The sequence below is a fragment of the Pelmatolapia mariae genome, unplaced genomic scaffold (genome assembly GCF_036321145.2).
Source record: "Pelmatolapia mariae isolate MD_Pm_ZW unplaced genomic scaffold, Pm_UMD_F_2 NODE_ptg000344l+_length_18614_cov_1, whole genome shotgun sequence".
NCBI classification, from domain to species: Eukaryota; Metazoa; Chordata; class Actinopteri; order Cichliformes; family Cichlidae; genus Pelmatolapia; species Pelmatolapia mariae.
The window spans coordinates 5,583-18,614 of NW_027052033.1; the positions used below are offsets into that span (position 1 = coordinate 5,583).

Sequence of the window (13,032 nt, forward strand, 5' to 3'; positions counted from 1 at the left end):
AAATAACCTTTTTATGAAAACACTGAATAAAACGTTGCTTTCTTGAAAAAGATGATGTACATGTGAAAATAAAGTTATACAAAGTGTCTTTGAATGGCAGAGATGTGTGCGTACCACAGAGCCATGGCTCACTGAGTGTCTAAATGAGTCTCAGCGGCCTGAACGCTTGAAGTCGTTAATAATTCTTAACTTGTTGGATCTGCTGCTCACCACAAACCAGCACAAGCATGAATTTGGTCTTTTAACTGTGTTTTTATAAGTGTTACAGCTTCTCCTAGTAATAAAAACCTCCTTTATTTCCATTCATGCTACGCAAAGATGTCAAGCAAATAACAGTTAAATAACAGAAAAGTTTGTTTTTCCACTTTTTGCTACAGAAATTTCTGGATTTTTCACGACTACAGTTAATAATCTGCTCTTATTGCACTTACTGATCAGATGCAAACTGTATTTTGTAACCCTGTATTTAGACATGTATGACAGTAAAGTTGAATTCTAAATGCTAAACATTTAAGTTTTTAGAAGTGATTTTAGAGGCCAGTAAAGAGAGCATGGAGGCAGATGGAGGACGCCACGTCCACTGAATCTACCGTTTCCACCTCATCCTTCCAGTGCTCTACTAAACTCCCTGCTCTCTCTACCACAGCTGCCTTTGAACTTGCTTGGGACAGGTCACATGACACAGGGGTGTGCTGTGATGTCAGCAGGCAGGTCAGTGGAGCCCTCTGGTGATGGATATATGCCAGTGAAACAGGAGGAGGCCTGAGAACAGACAGCAGGCTTAACTAGCAGGACAAAGTTTCATGTAGTACTTGAAGGAGTCATCACAGCCAATCAGCTCTCAGGAAAATAGAACATCACATAAATATTTATCTTCTTTGATTTTCATCAATGTATTTCCTTTGATATGTTTTCTGTCAACACTTCTGCCTGATTAGAAGCTCATAGGCAGTTCCTGTCACTCTACACTAAAATACTGTAAAGGCTGCCCTCTCTGCCCTCCCACTAGCTGACCTGACTGACACAAACTGTGCTGAGATACCCTACATGGACTGAGCTTCTTGGCCACACACATATAGATTTGCTTGGCTGTAGAAATCCTTCCATGAAGCTCCCAGCGCACATTTTTGATGCTTCTGTCTGTGGCAGAGGAGGTTTGGAGCTCTGCAGAGCCTTGGAGACTTTTACTGACTATGCAGCCCTACCCACATGTGTGATTTAGATTTATACTTATGTGGCAGCCACTCACTGACAAACTTATTTTAAATGATGTCATGTAACAAGTTATTTTCCATGAAAAGTAAAAGTGGTGAAATTCTCAAAATGAGACGTGCATTTTGTTGTTTTGTGTGTGTGTTTGTCTGTGTGAAGTTTCCATGTGTATTGTTAGGAAATAAATATATATTCTTAATGCTTATTTTCTGTTTATTTTGTTTTAATGAGGCCAGACTGGGAGAACACCAGTTTGAGCACAATGTCACAGAGTACTGACAGGAAACTGCATGCTGCTGCAGAGAACAGGAGGTTGTAGTGCAGAGCTGCACAGGCGTATAAAATACAGGAAACCAGACAAAAAGTAAACTGTGTGTCGGTGTGACGCAGTGCAGAAATATATATGCAGCTGGCAAAGAATTCAGAGCTGAGCTTGTGTGTTCGTGTGGCGGGTCTCCATTTCTGCAAATGTAAAAATAAAGATCATTTTTTGAGTCCAGTCTTTCTCTGTCGCCAAAGAAATTCAAAAGAGCCGAATTTAATAGTATCTGAAAAGCACAAAACACTGCAAAGACCTCAAGACATTTTTTCTTTTGCTTTCTATGTAAACAAAATATGTAGAGAAAATACCTGTGCCAGGTTGTCTCCATCTAGTGGTGAACACGGCCTTACCACTACATCAGGTGAGTTTCTCTGTGCACAGTAACACAACAACAACACAAACTGTTTAAAAATGATGCAGGCAGATCAATGTTACAGATTCAGTAAGAACGGAGGTTTATCATAATCCTTCAAATATGCAGGGCGTCACACTAACACTGTTGCATCGCTCTGTTATTATCAATTAGATTCAAAACGTGTCCAGTTTAATGTCTGAAACTAAACTGGCATTAAAGTTTCAGTGAACTAAAGTCTGAGTCAGCACCCAGAAAGCTCGTCTCTCTGAACAATGTGGCCATAAATACGAGCGCTGCTGGGATCTTAAAACACTGGAGCTAAATCCAGACTTTGGAGGTTTCACTCAGTAACACCTTTCTAATATTATTGACTGTATGTTATAGTCACATTTATATGAAATGTCAAACGTTACACGTTAGCTAAAGGTTGAAGTCACAGAATTATACTGAACAACAATGCAATTTGAGTTCTTGTTTGTTCTTTATATTTGATTTATTGTAGGCAGCGGGACTAAAAGGAAAAATAGTAAAAATATGAATGAATCTCTGCTCTTACAGCTTTTATTGTGCCGTGATGTCTCCTATGAAACTGTCCTCTTGCTCGTCTTTTGGATGCTCACCTCTTCTTCACCTTCCACCAAACTGCTGCACTCTTGTTCTCTGCTCTCGCCTCCTGTTCTGTTACAATTAGAAAGCAGTCAGCATGTGCCAAACAAATCTATCATGTTTGATATGATGATGACGTTTTTAACATCTTATTTATGCACTTATTTAATGCACTGTATCGATCAATTATTAAACAAATATCAGACTGTAGAAAAGCCAACAATAATGCACTGAGCACGTTCATGCCATAAGAGCTAAATGTTCATCAAAGAAAATCCTGAATGGCTGATACAGGACAGACCAACATTTAATGCAGCCACAGATGGACATCAGTCAGCTTCCTGCACTTTCCACCTGATCACATCTGTCCTCAAAGTCATGTCACTTCCTCTGTGGTTCATTTCTGTTTACTTTTACATTTGCAGTGACAATAACTTTACTGACATAGTGCACACATTATGGACTGCTGGCTTATCTTGGTTTATTTCAGTTAGTATTTTTAAAGGTGCACTCAGTCATTTTTTAGGTTACCTGATAGAAAAAAGGATCTTGTTCTCATAAACAAACATAGAATGACACAATGACACATTGTTAAACATGTCACTGGTCACTGCTTAATCTCCTCATTATTTAAGCATTACTTAAGGATGTCATTTATAAATACACATATACATTCTTAGAACCACTTCTGAGCCTGATCTCATTACTCCCAGGAGCTTTTCTGAGTTATCATTGTTCCAGAGGAGGAGGGTAATCCACTACTTCTTTCATTTCACCTGAGTTCACCTGTGGGAAAGCACAGCGCCGAGTCCCCTGAATATTTCTTTGAATTCAGGAGGACTTGGGAACTAATCTTGAGTAATTAGTGACTGACTGACTAAAGCTAATGAACCAGAGAAATTGTAAACTCTTAAACATCCAGGGATGTCTGAACTTATGTCTGCACCTTCACACTCCAGATATGAAGGATCATACCTGCTTCACCTCCAGTGTTGTGACAAAAAGTCATCGTCTGACAAAAACTGATTTCCAATGTCTTTACTTATGTTGGTAAACAGACTTTAGTGAGCATGATTTACAAAAGGGGATATATCAAACTTAATAACGACCCATTTTTTCAAGTATATTTATAACTCTGTGTTATATTAAAACCAACCCAGTCCTTTTGGGACACTTAAAATATGTTTAGAGAACTATTATTATATTAGTTGCAGTTTCTGCTCTTTAAAAAAGTCATTTTAATGTCAAATGAAAGAATAAGAAGTAAAAGTCACTGCCAAAACATGGTTACAGCTTCTACCTTGTGACAGGAATGTTGTTTGTGGCACAAGATGACTCAATATCACTCATGAGGGATACATTTGACATATTATAGACCAAAAAGTTGTCTACAGCAGTTTAAATATGATCAACTGGTTTTTGACAAATACTGGGAATTAGTTTATGGCAGACATGACTTTTTGACACAACACCAGCTAACTGACAAGACCTAGTTATAAGCTAATATTACGGTTGAATATTATTGCACCTAACCTTGGACTCTAGTATTCTAAAACTTCCCCTCTGATAAACCATATGATTATGTGACAAATATGTCAGCTTACCAAAGAACAGAGCACAGTTTATTCAGGGTGTGACAGCACTTTACCACCTGTGTCCAACATATTCATATTCTGGACTGCAGCACGTACGTCCTTAAAAACTCCAGGACTTCATCACAGCCTCTCTCACATCTGCTTTACACTCCGTGGTCCCATATATCCCACAATTCATAGTGCAGTGCTGGGTGTGGATAATTTTGCCGAAAAATACGGTAGAGAGCTGAAGCGGAGCGGCCGATGAGTAAACTTTCACACTTATTCATGTGCGAATGTTTAATAATGAAGAACATTAAAACATTACTGTTGGCCACATGTCGGCAAAGTTATGTGACATTAGCGATGTTTGTACTTTCAGCGTTTACTTGGTTTTAAAGCCTTTAAAATATAATACATTAGCTGACCTTAATCTTACAGAGAATGTGATGATTTTATGTATAATTAAAGTCAGTCATATATCCACAAACACAACAAGCTGAAAGTCAGTGATGCTGCTCGGTTTGCAGTCCTGAATATGACGGCACAAGCAGGATTCACTGCACTGTTAATGTTAGCTATGTTATATTGCTGCCTCTGTTCGGTGGTGTCGAGCCAAACGGACTTTAACGTGTGTTTGAACGAGCTGACGGTTCACTCGTTAAGCTGAAAGAAAGATGCTTTAATCACAGGAGTCACACATGTGTCCACTGGACCATCTGGAACTCTTCTTGTTTAGCACTCGTAATAACACAAACACTAAATCCTCCTTCTCTATATAACATTGACAATATTATATTTACATTACCAAAGTTAAATGATTTTAGTCTCATGAACAACATGAGCTAATTGTTATTTACTAACTAATCGTAAAATGACTGTTGTACAGAATGAAGAACAACTATCATGTTTTACAGTCACGTGGTCTCAGCCTCAGATACTCAAAGTGATGTCATGACAAAAATGAATGACCAACAAAACACTTTTCTCCTTCATTTCTGTCACACAAAGCTGGACATTGATAAACGGCCCTTGTGTTACGCGCCGTACGTGCGGTCGCTGGATTGGGACACAGCCCATGGCCGTTTATCAATGTCCAGGTACGCGAGTACGTGCCCGCCGAGAACGCGAGCACAGACTCGCGATTTGTACAATTGGAACACCTGCGTACGTGATGATGTCACAGGTCCGGAGTTTTTACTGCCGTCCCCTCCTAATTTAACTGTGAGTAACATGTTATGAAGCTTAACTGTAATCACAGCCAAACCGGTTTAGTCAGGAACAAATAAAACACTGAAATAAACCAAACATTAACATTTAGAAGTGATCTAAGTGACTTATATATCATTGTTAACCTCAGTAGTGAAACCTCTATTAATAAAAATAGTGTACATGTACATACGTGTACATACCTTAATAAAAACAAGCAGGTGAGATGTTAGAACGCTTTTATTTCTATTCTAGTGGACACTCAATACTATAGACAGCTGCTGGGGTTTCTTTAACCTGAGTAGTGAGAAGACCGCGAGCGGGGGGGGAGGGGAGGGGGACGATGTGCTGGGAGTCCGCTGTTGAGTTTTGGACGAAATGCATTCTGGGATATATAGCTGTACCAAGTCTACACCGATGCATGCTCGATAAAACGGGCGGATCGAGAACACATCCGGGACTTTTTCGCGTTCTCGGCTTGATGCGTACTTCGAATTGGAACAGTACTTGGTCTCCGACTGATGACGTATCACAAATACACGAGAACGCAAGTACGCACAAGTACGCATATTGATAAACTGTGAGCTCATAGCCCCTAAACAACAACAGTACAGTCTGCTAGTTCAAATGCACAACATGAAAGACAACTTACTGAACACACTCACTCACTGAGTTAGGTCCTTGCACCTTTTTAAAACACATCCCTTTAGCTTGCTTCTTAAAAGTAGTGCCAGCCATATTCCAAACAGTCACACACGAACTTGATCACCGAAGTCCGCTTAACATGGCTGCTAATTTTCAAGCTTACTAGCTTATTCACGATTAGCACACTAATAATCATCATTAACCACGCATCATAACATAACCAAACGATAAAATATAGAAAGAAACAATGTACGTATAAAACACCAATTCTTACCTAGCAGGAGAATAAATAATCAGTATTTTAAGGCTACTGCAGATGTCACTGCTGGCTCACATGAGCTACCTCTGAGAACCGCCACAGTTTACTCCCCAGCTGACTGTCGCGAAAGAGTCGTAACTCACCGGCATTGTAAAGGTTTAAATTATTCCAGGGCATGTTAAAAACACCAAACAGATGGACTGGATATTAAACGGTATCAAAGGACTAAATGAACACAGGGTTACAATTACATTCTACCATCGTCACATCGAGAGTTCATTAATCATCAGAGTTCAACAATGTGACATCCAGTTGAAAGCAGCTTCGCTAACGCCAGCCAGAACAGGCTAACAGTGTATAAGAGCACAAAACAGCTGCTCGACATATCGTCAACAACTCACCTCAGTACGGCTGCCATCGGTCACCTTTTAACTCTGTTTTACAGCCTCTTCCAGAAAATGAACGCGTACGCGGTACACACATATACAGTATATTGATTTTATTTGGTTTTAGAGCAGAGGCGGAGCCAGACATTTGAAACACCCGGGGCTTAGCCCTAAAGGGTAGTGTGCGTGTGGGATTTTTTTTTTTTTTTTTTTTGGGGGGGGTTAGAAATGACTGAAAGATTAATTGGCTCTGTTTGGAGTTTTGTTCAAAAAAGAATGACTTCATATAGGGAGAAAATATATATCACATATGCAGGACACCTTAAACTAGTTTTGTAAGCAGCAAGGCAGAACAAAGTCAGGGCTGTATCAAGACATGCGGACTAAACCCCAATTCAACCAAACCCAGAACTTATCCAGAATTAAAACAGGACTACAACAGCTCAAAATCAGGACTATTTAGGACTTAACCAAGACAGAACCAGAATCAGAACTAGATGATAGTAGCACTAAAAACCATCATAGACCTGCACTACACTTATTTTTTAATTCTACCAAAGTACACTATTTAGATTCAGAAAAGTTTATAGAATTATTTAGCCTTGTTGTGCAAACAAGCCTGCATAACTTAATAAATATAGAATTTGAAAAATAATAAACCTAAAAAGAAAAACTAGGTACGAGATACATGAGTACCTATGATACGGTGATACTTTTGGTAAACAAATATTTGACTAACATGTGTGTCTCACCTGCTCTTGTTCCATCTCTGTTCTGTCCTCATTCTCCATCTCCCTCTCTGTTCCTCTCTCTCCCTCTTTGTGCTGACAAACAAGGCAAACACCAACATCATCAAATATACAGTTGAAACCAGATATTTACAAACTCTTCAGATCAAAACACAAACACTTTTTTAATTGTAACATGAAATCAGACTAAATGTTTATTTTTTTAGATTGATAAATATAAAAAACATATTTGTTAACTTTAAGAGTAAAGAGAAAAACTATCTGTATTTCTTAATTGCAAATGGCACCAAATTGTATTCAAACTGAGCCACACTTATGGAGCTCCACAGTTCTTTTCCTGGTGTTTTGGTTGATATCTCTTGATTTTCACATGTCAAAGAAACAGGCTCTGTGTTTTGCCTTATATGCATCCACAGCTGTGCCACCAATTTACTCACATGGACTCTACTAACCTATCAGAAGCTTCTTCAGCTCAGAATGGAATCGTCTGCAGTTTTCTTATTAATTAACAATAAACTTAGTGTATATGTACTCCTAAATTTGATGAAAGGGATAAAAATAGACAGCTCTGTCTCTCTTTATTCTGTCATTTAACTAATTCAAAAGATATTTCAACATTTATTTATCTAAAACAAAACAAGTTTACTCTAAATTGATGTTGTACAGTAAAAAAATGTTCTTGTGTTTTCCATAAAGTGTATGTAAATATCTGATTTAAACTATGAATATACTGCTGTGTATTGAAGTTCCTCTTGTTTTGCATAGAAATATACTGAACAACATACAAAGCATAATATATAAAATACTACCAGAGTTTTTTCTTTGAAAGAAGCTCCTTATGTCCATTCTTGTATATCAGTGCATTACTGAAACCGATTTATTTAGCCGTGGAGGGAAACAACTGAAAATATGAAATAAACATACATGTAAGCTAAGACTCCCTCTAAAAAAAAAAACAGCGTTGTTGTTGTTCAGCTTTTCATTTCGCCATTTGTTGATTCACTTGAAGAGCAAGTAACGTAATATTGGGTCAAGTGATCAGTTTGATATAAACCGTCATATTTACATCATTTGTACAGTACGAATGATTTGCTTTGGTACCTGGTCGAACTTCAGCTCTCCTCTGTCTGCCTGGCTCCGTTTCTCTCAGTGCACTCGCGGGCAGCAGCTGCCCCGCCCCCTCGCTCAGTCGCTTAGTGCCTGAGCTCGGATCATACCAATATTAGGGGGGATTTACGCACAGTCGTAAATTCCCACAGTGTGCACTACGTGTTTCGAATATTGTGTGTAGGTTTTTGTTTTATACAGCTGGCAGCCAGGCATCTAACTATGAAATAATTACACTCCAAAAGACCCCGGGCTTCTGAAAAAACAACCCGGGCTTAAGCCCAGTAAGCCACCCCCACGCTCCGCCCCTGTTTTAGAGTTTAACCTGAAATCTTTTGCTGCTGAGCTCCAAAGCGTCCCCTGTAACCATGGTTACGCAGAGGCGTAAGTGTTCCAGCTGTGACGTCACATACTAGAACCTGGATCAGCCTGCAACGTTTATCGGCACTTTTCTGCTGAGACCCGGAGCTCGAGGCGCTGGCGCCCCGGGATGAGATGAGCTGCTGTGTTTTTCACGGAGAAAAATAATTAAGATGGAATAACGTCAGTCTCAGATGGAAAAAATACAAGATGCAGGCAAAAGAGGACAGCAGATTGAGAAGAGATTTCTTCAAACGGTAAGGAGCTTCTACCAAGTGATATTTGATTAGGTTAAAACTTCAAGCTTAAATCTAATGTCCAGATTCATGCTAAACTTTTCTGATTACTCAGTGAATCTGTTCATATGTTGCTGTTTTAAACTATTAATTTCATGGTGACAAATGCAGGATTAATTAAAGGCTATATATGACTGCTAGGTTAGGACGTGGTTAGAGAGAGAGATAATTTGCTCTGATAGAAATCTTTATTAATATTTATGGGGATTTTTTTCCTCCATGAGATTGTTTGTGGCCAATACAATAAATTGTCTCCTGGCTTTCAGGTCTCCCTGAGCCAAATTTGCAAAAATACCAGATTTTACAATCAAGGAACAAACTAGAGTGAAGAACAAACTGCCTATTAAACAGTAATTTGGAGCAGAGGGTCAACTTCCTGAAGCCATTAAAATGATTTGAGAGTAAAGATCATGCATCATCATGGTAAGAAAAATTATATCCAATGTGTAGCAAAGATACATTGAAGTGACAGAACACTGACGTGACAAAAAAGATCATTCAAATGTTACAGTTTTTGCAATTAAGAAAAACAAACAGATTTAAGGTGAAACAAATGTTTCCAAATCATGGAAAGGTGATGACATTATCACTCATTCCATATTGTTCCTAAAGTCTGCAGTCTTTTTCTACTTTAACTTTTGAAGTTGCATGCACACATATGCTTTTACTCTGCACATGTGTACATGCATGTGAACTGATGTGTGCTTGTGTGGTGATTTGAAGTTGACAAATTATTCATAGTTCTTGAACTTTTACACATTTTGTCACCTTGAAACCACAAACAAAAGATGTTTTTATTGACCTTTTCTATGAAAGTAGCACATAATTGTGAAGTGGTATGAAAATAATACATGCTTGTCAAAATTCTAGGCAAATGAATTTGGAAAAGTGTGGCTGCATTTCTGTTCACCCCCCTGCTCTTCATAGAGCCACCTTTTGCTAAAGTTACTCCTGCAAATGTTTTGGAGTATGTCTCTACCAGCTTTGCACATCTAGAGACTGAAATATTTGCCCATTCTTCAATGTAAACCAGCTCAAGCTCTATTTAGGGTCATTGTCTTGCTGGAAGTTAAATCTACATCCCAAGCTCGAGTCCTTTGCAGCCTCCAACAGGTTTTCTTCCAGAATTCCCATTTACTTAGCTCCATCCATCTTCCCATCATCTCTGACCAGCTTCTCTGTCCCTGCAGAAGGAAAACATTCCCACAGCATGATGTTGCCATGTTTCACAGTGGGGATGGCACGTTCAGGGTGATGATGATGTTATTTTTCCCACCACATGTAGCGCCTTTCATATAGGCCAGAAAGTTTAACTTTGGTCTCGTCTGATCAGAGTACCTTCTTCCACTGTTTGCTGTGTCCCCTACATGGTTCCAGGCAAACTGCAGATGGGACTTTTAATGACTTTTGGTCAACCTGCTTTAAACTTATCCCTGACCTGCCTGGTGAGTTCCTTGGTTTTCATGAAGCTGTTTGTTCATTAATGTTCTGTAACCAACTACTGAGGCCGTCACAGAGCAGTAGTATTTATAGTGAGACTAAATTACACACAGGTAAACTTGTCTAATTTGGTTGACTTCTAAAGGCAATTGATATCACTGGATTTTGTTTAGAGGTATCAGAGTACAGGGAACTGAAAGCTAATCAACATGACACTTTTCAGATTTTATTTGCTTAATATTCTGAAAACCATGTCCATCATTTTCACTTTACAGATATGTGGTACTTTGTGTTTGTCTGTCACAGAAGATCTCAGAAAAAATCCATTTACGTTTGTTGTTGTAAAGTGACAAAATGTGTGAAAGTTTTTCAAGGTACTGTAGGTCTACATTCTTCTTCTATGGTAGAGCAGCCTGGGCAGAGTAAGACCCAGCTTTAAAATGCTGACATCTGTTAGCACAGATGACTGTAGAAAACATCGGTTATTGCAATAGCGCTTATTTTTTTGGAGGGGGGGTGACAGAGATGGTAACTTTACTGATAAATGTCATGTGACAACCTATATATGTGATGTCATTATGGGATAATGATGTCACATATATTTAGAATCTTACCACCAATTTGATCCTTTGATCCTTAAATCCATAACTAGGGGTGAAAAGTGACGACTTTTATTCCATTAACTGCAGCAATTATGTTTGCAGAATTGAAACAAGTATTTTGAAACATCTGGATCCTTTTCGGAGTAACTGTTTACAGATTCCAACATGTCTCAGAGAAAACAACCCTACAGATTTCTAAGGTAAGTTTTCTTTCTTTTTTATGTTGTTCTTGTGGTTTTTGTCCTCAGATGAGGTTTGATGACAGGGATTGAAACTTGATAAATTGTCCAAGTAAAAAGATACCGGCATCCACAAATGTCATGTGACACCCTAACTGGCTTACGGGATAATGACGTCACATATATTTAGAATCTTACCACCAATTTGATCCTTTGAGCCTTAAATCCATAAAAAGGGGTGAAAAGTGACGACTTTAGTCCATTAATCGCAGCAATTATGTTTGCAGAATTGAAACAAGTATTTTGAAAAATCTGGATCCTTTTCTGAGTAACTGTTTACAGATTCCAGTTTTTTCTTTTTTCTGTTGTTCATTAACAGAAAAAGACTCACACGTCTGCCACCTCCTGTAACCCAGCATGTTTCTAGGGTTTGTTTTCTTCTTTTTTTATGTTGTTCTTTCAGTTTTTGTCCTGAGATGAGGTTTGAAGTGTTTGTGGTGCAGCTGGTCTGTCTCGAGAAAGTGCAGGCTGCACCCACCTGTAACCAGTGTTGGGTTACTTTGAAAAAGTAATTCATTATAGTTACTAGTAATTCTTCAAAAAAGTAACTGAGTTAGTAACTGAGTTACAATATTCTAAAAGTAATTAATTACTTGAAAAGTAACTATTGCGTTACTTAAAAAAAAGAGAAGTTTGGGTCCAGGGTATAATTGGCCATTTTTAACTACTTTTGATTTTCCCTCCACATTTTCCCTTTAAAAACTATCTTCCTTTTCAGCACGACCTCACGTGTCTGATTTACAGTTATGTTTTCATTTTTACATACTGTATAAACACAATTGATCTACAACCAGACAAATAAACATAAAATCTGAGAATAAAAAGGGTTTTTTTTTACTATTTCAACCACAAACATATTTAATGAATCATATTTCATAACTTTAAATGCAAATATAAATTGTCCATTTTAAAATCATATGCACAAGTTTTTCAAACAAAGTTATTTGCAGCCATTTACCTTTTACCCTTTTAAAAATAACCATCTCAAACTATTTACAGAACAATCAGCTGTTCTGTATCAAATCTGATGCCACACAAATTATTTGTGCCACTCCAAAAATTAATTTCTGTCCACTATGAGATAAAGGAGAACAACAGCCTGATACCTGCAGGCCTGACAACAGGAGATGTATCACTGCTGTAACACCTGTAACATTCAGCAGTCGCCTCATTGTTCTGACACACACAACACAACTATTGACTACACTACACACTAACTACACAAGATTTGTAGAGGGTTTCTCCGAGAAGGGGGAGGCAGTGAGGCCTGGGGGAGGTCAACCGATATAAAGCGTGGACCTCTGCTTTCTTTCACACGCCTGGTGGGCAGTGCCACCCCGTCATGAGGGCTGGCCAGACTTTCGGAGTCTGAGGGAGGGACACCCGTATAACGGGTGGAAAGGCATCCCGGACCAATGGTGAAGCTGGCCAATTGCGTAGTCAGAGCAGCTGGCCGGTCAGAGTGATCCCCCCCTCCAATCAGGACACGCGATTGTGAAGGAAGTCAGAGTTAACCCTCCCAAAATTAGTGTCCGGGCCTGGGCAGAAGAATTAGAAGCCTGGGCCTGGACAAGCGATGGTGAAGGAAGTCAGAGTTTAACCCCCCCAAAATTAGTGTCCGAGGCTGATATTACACGCTAAGCAACACCGAGTAAGTTTAGAGTGCATCTC

At 38.8% G+C, this 13,032-nt stretch overlaps 1 long non-coding RNA gene across 2 annotated transcripts; it reads right to left on the reverse strand.

The window, feature by feature from the left end:
• Nucleotides 1-491: 491 nt before the first annotated feature.
• On the reverse strand, nucleotides 492-8,478 carry LOC134623015 (uncharacterized). Of its 2 annotated transcripts, XR_010093196.1 has the most exons (6): nucleotides 8,419-8,477; nucleotides 8,127-8,218; nucleotides 7,321-7,392; nucleotides 2,446-2,567; nucleotides 1,843-1,905; nucleotides 492-1,674 (listed from the first exon to the last, which is right to left on the reverse strand). It is a non-coding gene; the product is annotated as an uncharacterized LOC134623015 (long non-coding RNA). The 2 variants fall into 2 exon arrangements; XR_010093195.1 differs by lacking the exon at nucleotides 8,127-8,218 and having other exon boundaries at nucleotides 8,419-8,478.
• Nucleotides 8,479-13,032: the final 4,554 nt, after the last annotated feature.